Raw genomic sequence first — 9,588 nt, 5'->3', positions numbered from 1 at the left:
TGAACATACATACATATATACCTGCATGCATACCATACATACATACATAGATACACACATACACATACAACAAAACAAAACAAAACAAAAAGCACTCCTGAATGATAAAAGATGTGCTGGAGATATCACCATCTCCAATCTCCAATTGTACTACAGAACTATAGTAATAAAAATGGCATGGTATGGGTACAAAAACAGACACATTGATCAATGACCCTGACATAATTCCACATACCAATGGACACTCTATTTTTTTTTAAACGAAGCCAGAAATATACAAAAGGAAAAACAGAGCATCTTCAACAAATGATACTGATCAAATTGGATATATGCATATAGAAGAATACAAATAGATCCATACTTATGACCCTGCAGAAAACTCAACTTCAAAGGATCAAAGATCTCATAAGGCCAGATACACTAAATCTAATAGAGGAAAAAGTGGATAATAGCCTTGAATGTATTGGCACACACACACACACACAAAAAAAAGACTTTCTAAACAAAACACTAATAGCACAGGCACTAAGGACAACAGAGTTATATAGTTATAATTAATAAATGGAACCTCATAAAAATGAAAATCTTCTATAAGACAAAGGACACCACCATGCCCACAAAGTGGCAGGCTACAAGATGAGAAAAGATTTTTTTTTTACCAAATATACATCTGGTATAGGGCAAATATCCAAAATATTAAACAAACTAAAAACAAACAAACTCCTGGACATCAAGAAAGCTATTCTGACTGGACTCTTTAAAAGCTGTGTGTGTGTGTGTGTGTGTGTGTGTGTGTGTGTGTGTGTGTGTGTGTGTGTGTTAGAAAGAGAGACAGACAGACAGACACAGAGACAGAGAGAGATTTGAAATAGTGGACCTCTCATCTCATTCCTGATTTCACAAGAAAATGTTCTCAGTTGTTCACTAATAATGATATAGTTTATAGATGATCGTTCCTCTTAAATAGAACATACACTTCAAAACAATTATTATTAATGAATTATGAACTTTCAACATAAGTGCTCAGTTACCAAATATATTAATTTATATTTTCTGAAATCATTTTCCTTTTAATTTCCTAATATAGCACATCTTGATGACTAGATTTTGAATGAAAATAAACATTTGGTTTTTCAATGGATATATTGTTTTATGCATACATAAATGTATATATACATACATTATATATGATAAATTATACATGTTGATGAATTTAACTTTATTAGTAAAATGGGCTGATCAATTTCTAATTTAGAGTTTACCTCTTCAAATGTTTTATGTACTATTCTTGACGAATTTACAATTTTCAATTTCAGTATTAAAATTTCATTACTGATATGTAGCTATAAACAAATGCATTTGGCCCTAAAGGTTTTATTTATTTTGCTTTTCCTTTAAAAAAAGAAAAGAAAAAATATTTTCCTACATTTAGTTGTAGTTATGTTCTTAACAGTTAATAAAAAATAAATTGTTCTTTATTTCCTACTGTGTCAATGGATAAAGTTAGGTAAAGTGAGCTCGGGAGTGTGCCTTTCACTTACACTGCCAAGCACAGTAGCTTAAATTATCCATCATGTACTACTAGGATGCTTTGTATCTTTCTCAAGCTTGCATATTCCTCTCATACCTTAGAGATTTTGAAATATATATGAACTTCAGGGTGCTGCATATCTTCCTCTCAGTTTTCTCTCCCAACAGAGGTTGAGCACTCTGTTGGATTTACTACACACTTGTCAAGCACGAGTCAAACACACAGAGACATGACTCAATTGCTTAGTATCTCAGGCTCTGACTTCTCTACAATTTCTAAGTTGTGTTGTTCACACCACTTTCTCTGAGGGTCAACCTCAAACATGCTCTGCATGTGACAGACACCTGAAATAAACGTGGGAATGATCTCAGGCATAGCTAAGCACCATGTCTTTTCTATGATCAAGTTCTCCTATTCCATTCACTTTCAAAAGTGATCAGAATTTTCAGAGTCCAAGTTTATGTGCACAGGAACTTTACATTTTACCACAACAAACCAAGAAGAAACATATCAATTCACACTTTCCAATGTGTTTTTATATCTGGGGAAATGTTACGCAGACGAAGAAAGTAAGAAAGTTTTATGAACTCAGAGGAGAAGAGACTGGAAATTGCTGAGAACTGGAAACCCCCCATTTCCTCACAGTCACCTTTACTGGTCCCATGTAGTAACCATTTCAAACACACACCTGCTATATAAAAACAAGTGATACTGATTTACATAATTTGAATTACTTTAATAAAACATTACAAATGGAAAATCTGATCCACAAGAAGACTAAAGACATTCCAGTACCTCATTCACTCACTGAAAGAAAAAAAAATCATTTTGAAATATGATGAGCAGGTTGTCACCGGAAAGTGCCTCAGGTCGGAAGTTTGCGGTTCCTTTGAACACGTACCACTAAGGCAGCTGCCGTGATAAGGACTGTACACCCTGCCTTCCTGCCGCACTTTGCATCTGCCTCACATTACATCATTTCCTTTCAGAAACCTCCCTCCGGATTCTTCATATAAGGTCACACTTGAGGGAGAACTACACTGGGTTTTAGTGTCTGAATGACCTCGCCCAACTCCTACCCAAGCCTCAGTGTCTGTAAGCCTCAGTTTTCTCAATTATGAAGTGCTAATCACAACAGATGCTGTCATGAACATATGGGTATAACTTTATTTAAACATATTTTTCTGGAATGAAACCCATGAAATATTTCTAAAGAAATGGAAAAGTCAGGCACGGTGGCATATGTAATGCTAGTACTTGGTGTGCCCCGGCACTCAATAGGCAGAAGCAGGTGGATCTCTGTGAGTTCCAGGTCAGTTTGGTCTACCAAGAGAGTTCCAGGACAGTCACCAATACACAGAGAAACCCTGTCTTTAAAAACCAAAAACAAACAAACAAACAAAAATACACAAAACTTTTGCTGTCCCTATAAAGTCAGGTAGGGATAAATAAAAGGCAAGTGTTTGATTAAGGAGGGAGACTTGTTTGCAGAGATGGTATGCAGAAATATATGTAGATATAGATATACATAGACATAGATATAGATATGATATAGCCATGAAAATAAATCTTTAAGTATAAGGAAGAAAAGTAAGATCAAGCCTTCTACAGAAACTCAAATTTAACTTGTTAAGAACAGACGGGAAGCTAGTACAGCTGATCTGTAAAGAATACAAGGGAAAAATGAGAGATGATGCTTGCCTGGTTGGAAAACCAAATCTTTTTAAAATAAGGCTTGCCTACCAGACTGTTCTGGGAAATTCAGATTTTGAGAACATGTCAATGACATAATGCTTAAGGCTATTTATCATATTATATATGATAAAAATTCTATGTACCATTTATGACTAATGGCATATACATGAAGTATATATTAACCATGTTGTACATAACAAACACATGTAATTGTATACATTACTTTTGTATTATGTAGAAGGTGGGTGCTGTTGGTTGTGGTTAATGAAGTGGGAAGCCTGGAGCCCTTCTGTGAGCATTTTAGCATGAAGAACTGTCTTAGCGGTGACCAACTAGGATGCAGCAACTTCCCCTGTCTGCCCAAGTTCCTGACCCCAGCGCACAGCAGACATGTTGCATGTCATCAGCAATGATGCTGAGAATTTTCAGTTAACCCCTCCTAGTGCCTCTCCTCAAATAAAAGCCCTCTCACGCCAGACTCCCACTCCGTGATGTAGCAACAAACATCTGACATCTCTAGAACAGTAACTTTCCAGGTCACAATTGTCTTTCATGTAGCTCTCTCACAAACCACTGGAAATCATTTTGGCTTACAGGTAGCAAAGCCAGTTGTTAGTGAAATTGTGCAGATTTTCCAAATTGACACTGTAAACAAATTCTTGAGTTAAGATTTGTTTTCTAGTCGGGTGTGGTGGCACACGCCTTTAATCCCAGCACTTGGGAGGCAGAGGCAGGCAGATTTCTGAGTTTGAGGCGAGCCTGGTCTACAAAGTGAGTTCCAGGACAGCCAGGGCTATACAGAGAGACCCTGTCTCAAAAAAAATTGTTTTCTTTCATGTCTCATTCAACAGTATTTGTGGGTTCCTTCAGTGTTATAGGCTCTATTGAGGCATCAAAGATCACTGATGAATAGGAAAGGTGTGTCCCTGGCCTTAGGCACCTCACTGTCTACAAGTGAGAGACAGACAATGATAATGGTGTTGAAGGCTTACATAAGTCGAACTAGAAATCTTCAGATGGCATAACGGATTAAGTGAAACCATGAAATCACTGGTGGAGGTGAATGGGATGTTCTTTTCATAGCAGTTAGAGAATGTCTTGCTGTGGAGGTGATGTATGGTATTAAATATAAACAAAAAGACTTAGCCAAACAAAACAAAACAAAAAAAACAAGTTTAATTTCCTTAAGGAACAAATGAAAGTCAAAAACATTTGACCTGTGCAGCAGCAGTGTGTGGCAGAGTGAGACAGGAAGATTCTCTCTGTGAAAAACTTGTCTTTTATACTTTGTTTACCTTACAACTATCTGAGGTTATTCATATTTCAAGGCAGTTGGTACTGAGTTAGGGGAATTAAATTTCACACTTACATGGTGAGATGGTTGACCTTCATTAACAGCTTGAGTGAATTTAGTTACCTAGGAAACAGATCTCTGGCTGTGTCTCTAAAGGTATTTCCAGAGAGCTTTAACTCCAATGAGAAGGACCCATCCTATGGGCTGGAGAGATGGCTTGGCTGTTAAAAGACTAGCTTCACAATCAAATATAGAAGAAACCCACCCTAAATGCTGGCTTCTATGGGTTGGGTGTGTCATAGATTGAATATGGAGGAATCTAAGTAGAATTAGCTTCTCCCTCCCTCCCTCCCTCTCTCCCTCTCTCCCTCTCTCCCTCTCTCTGTTTCTCTCTCTCTGTTTCTCTCTCTGTGTTTCTCTCTCTGTGTTTCTCTCTCTGTGTTTCTCTCTCTGTGTTTCTCTCTCTGTGTTTCTCTCTCTGTGTTTCTCTCTCTCTGTTTCTCTCTCTCTCTCTCTCTCTCTCTCTCTCTCTCTNTCTCTCTCTCTCTCTCTCTCTCTCTCTCTCTCTCTCTCTCTCTCTCTCTCTCTCCTCCCTTCTCCTCTCCTTTCTCTCTCTCCATTGTACCTATGATGTGTCTAGCCACCTTATGCATCTGTTGCCATTCCCTTCCTACCATGATAACGTATGTACTTCCTAAACTATGAGCCAAAATAACTGTCTCCCTATACTGTTTCAGTCATGTATTTTGACACAGGAAAATAACTAACGCTTGTGAGTCTCACCAGAGGAAAAAGGGGCACACCTCACTGAGGATTACTGTTGAGGTGATTGCTGAGGCCGGCCTCCCTGGCACAGCTGTGGCCATTTTGTTCCATGCTTGCCAGCTATTTCATATTGTTGACAGAAAAATAATTTGACTCAGAGCAGAGTCATGCTGGCCATATACCTTGTTATTTTCTGTATGAGGTTTATTAATCTTAAGAAATTCCAACATCATATCCTTCAATTAGGACCCATCAAATTAAAGGTCAATATGAACTGTTATGTCTAAAATAGTTTAAGTCAGGGCCAACCACCAGGCAGTGCTTCTTGTACCCCCATATGAGCTCATTGTGATTTTTGCAGTTTTAGCCTTTATAAGTGAGCACTGAGAAACGGTAAAAGCTGAGGTCAGCTCCAGAACCTGAGCTACAGCCCTGATCAATCAACCTTGGGGTGTGCCTTCAATAAACCAACCCTGTTTAACTGAGACTGGAGTTTAAGCAGTTTGTGTGGGGATTCCTGAACCCTTACAGTTATAAGCACCATGACCAAAAGCAACGTGGGGAGGAAAGAATATATCCCGTCTTAAAATAGACAGAGTCCATCACTGAAGGAAGTCAGAGCAGGAACTTAAGGCTGGAATGAAAATAGAGACCATGAAATAATGCTACTTATTGGCTTGCTCTCCATGGCTTTCTCAGCCTGCTTTTTTGTATCATCTGGGACCACCAGCCCATAGGTGGCACTTTCCACAGTGTGCTGGATCCTCCCACGTCAATCAGCAATCAAGAAAAGAACCTACAGATTCGTTCATAGGTCAATCTGGTAGTTACATGTTCCCAGTGGAGGTTTTCTCTTCCCAAATGACTCTTGTGTCAAGTTGACATAAAACTAGCCATGACAGAGTGCATACTAGTAAATGTGAACACTGGAATATGATATATATATGAAGATATATCTATCTATATCTATATATTCTCTTTCCTTTTACCTCACAGTCTAGGAAGAATTTAAATAATGTCACAAATCTTTAATAGTAATATTAGCTCATGAATTTTCCCTAACCAATCTGTGTCATAATGACCAATGAAGAACCTTTTTCCCCCAAAATTTTCATTTTCAAAATATTAAAACAGCAATTATAGCTACCTACTGTTAGTTAAAACATTCTTAGAATTTGGTTGTAACTGAAGGAACAAGATGCAAGTGTCTTAGTTTGTTTGCTACTGCTATGGTAGAGCATACTAAATTGGAATGGAATGGCTTTCTTTGGCTTACACTTCCCAAACACAGCCTATCATGAAAAGAAGTCGGGGCATGAACTCAAGTCTAAAAACAGAAAGCAGGAGCCGAAGAAAAGGCCATAGAGGAGTGTTGCTTACTGAACATAAAAATGCTCAGATGTTCAAGTCTGGCCAGAGTCCCTTTCTGCTGTCTCTAGATCAAGATGTAGAACTCATGGTTCCTCCAGTACCAAGTCTACCTGCACACTGCCCGCTTCCTACCTTGATGATAACGGGCTGAACCCCTGAAACTGTGAGCCAGAAGAGTTGCCTTGGTCATGGTGTTTCTTCATAGCAATAAAATCCTAACTAAGATAGAAGTTCACCAAGAGGCTCCTCCACAGGTAGCAGAAGGGGACTGTAGGCCACTGGCCAGACTTGAGCATATACATGAGACCTCAAAGCCCTGCCTTTGCTTTCTTTTACAAGGTCACATCTCCTAATAGTACCACTTTCCATGGGCTGAGCGTATTTAAACAGTCACAGATTATATAAGCAACAACTATTCACTCCAGACAGGGTACCCACATGTCAAAAACTACTCTACCCACATTCAACTTGATATATCTTATTGGGAGTTACTTGCAGGTACATAGGTGAGAGTTCACTTACAGAAGCATGAGTAGATTCAAAGGCAGTGCCCAGCCCAACATGGGTGATGCTTCATAAAAGCTACATCCCTATAGCTTTATGCCCAATTTTCAAGCAACTCCAAGGAAAGTCTCTGCTACATCCACTCCAGTAGTGACACGCATGACAGGTCTGAAAGTCTAGAAGCAGTTACGAGGCAAAGAGTTTCAAGGAAACTTTGCCTCCTGGATCCTTGGCATTCCCATAGCCCGTATACTCAAAACCTCTCCCCGCATTAGTCTGGTGTATGGATCTGTGTGCTCTCCTTCATTATTGTTTTATTATAAGTGCCTTTAAGGATTGATTTTGATATATAGCTAAGCCTTCGCCAGTGTTCCAATGTCCTAGGCAGTCCTTGAAGCTGACCCTGAGCTTGGAATTCAGTAAGAATGTTACCTATTCAGTAACATTCAAATTCACTTCTAGTAGAGACAGTGAAACTAATTAGGCATTACAATTTACTTGAACAGAGCTAGAAAAGCTCAGGGTTAGTCTGCATAGTGATTACTTAGGACAATAGCCGAGTCACACCCAAACACAGGAATACACAATGACCTAGGAAATAGGTGGGTTGTAGTATAAAAGGGATAGTAGAAGGGAATTCTGGTGCAGGTTTTTTTCACTAGGTCCAGAGGAATAGCATAATCAGGTATTTACTAAAGGAGCCCTGTTGATGGGTTTAACAATAGACAACATTGTATCAGATCATCCACCTGGCTCCTGTGTTTAGTAGATCTTAATTAGGGTTGTGCCTATACTCAGTTGTTAACAAGGCCTGGCTTCTGCAATCTTTTAATGTATGTGTTCTTTTTTGTTTTGTGTCAATGTAACTTGGCAGATGTGTTAGCCTGGCTTTCTTGTTTTTCTTCTGTATTAAAAGTCTGGTGTTTGCTTGGAAAATACTTACATTCAGATTCAGCATTCCCTTGTGTCTGTGCCTGTGTCTGTGTCTGTGTCTGTTTGTCAATTCTCGCCAACTCCATGCCCACCTGCCAGAATCCCTAATTCCCATGGATTGAGGGGGGCAATTGAGCCCGGTCCGTGGCAAGACTCCTCCTCTCCAGCAACCCTTTACTGCTTATTCAGCCCCAGGAAGGGTGGGGATTGAGGTAGGGGAGGGGTGGTTTTTGTGAACTATGCAACTTTCCTAGTCTGATGGGTTCTGTAAGTTTCTTGCATCTCTGAGGTACATGTTTCAATCTTGAAGAAATGACTATGTGACAATCCAGGATGAATTATCTCAGCAAGTTTATTCCTGATCAATAAACAAATAGCAAATCCTGGTCCAGACATCTTTTAGCTCAGCTACAGGAATGCATTGATAGGGTGCCAGGTACTGTACTCCAAACAGATCTTTACTGGGGGGGGGGGGGGGGTCATCACTCTTTTCCCCATCCTATCCAGAATTTACTATACAATCTAGGCTGGCCTGGAACTTGTGACAATCTTCCTCCCTCTGTCTCCTAAGTGCTAGAATTACAGGCATTAGCTACCACATCTAACTAAGACTATAAACATTTTAAATTAAAAAAATGGTCACATTTTTATTGTCCAGCTGTAATTGTTCATGAAACTCCCTAGAGAAACCTTGTGTGTCAGCTTAGCTTTTCTTCCCTCAATTTGGAGACCTGGCACCATCAGAGTATTCTGAGGAGGAGCCCACAGCTTTAAACATCTCCTTCTAGACCATGTGAATACTTGAGAAAGAAAGCAGGGAGAAAAAGAAGTCTTAAGTCTGCAACACACTGTCTTCAGACAGTTTGGAGAATTGAAAATCTAGAGATTTTTAAATCATGAATTGATCATATAAAATTCCAATAACACGTACTAGCCAGGTGGCTTGTCAGGTCAAGGAGAGTTTTGCCAAATGTAAGGACTGAGTCACATGAGGTAGGAAGAGAGAACCATATCCCCACAGATTGTCCTCTGATTTCAAGACACACATCACGGCATATGTCCAACTCCCACCCCAATAAATCAATACATGTAAAAAATGTTTAAAAAAAAAACTAAAAATAAGTACATCACAGCAACACAAAAGTGAAACCTGCATCATGGTTATCACTGAGCATCAACACTTAGAGACATGCCTCCTGCTTATCACTTAATGACATTGTGTGCCTGTCGTGTCAATGTAGCTACATAGATACATATCATAACTGCAGTTAGTTTCTGCAACAAAACTCAAATGGGGGAGAAGGGCTGTTGAAATAATTCAGTAAGTAAAGTTAATTGCTGTTAAGTTTAATCAGCGTATTATAATCCCCAGAAGCTCTGTGGTTAGTTAGGAAAGAACTAGTATGAGTCCTACAAGTTGTCATTTAACCTCTACAAGTGCACTATGATACACACACACACACACACACACACACACACACACACACACACACAC

Source organism: Mus pahari, chromosome 2, assembly GCF_900095145.1.
Source record: "Mus pahari chromosome 2, PAHARI_EIJ_v1.1, whole genome shotgun sequence".
Classification (NCBI taxonomy): Eukaryota; Metazoa; Chordata; class Mammalia; order Rodentia; family Muridae; genus Mus; species Mus pahari.
Note: the sequence above shows the minus strand (reverse complement) of the source record.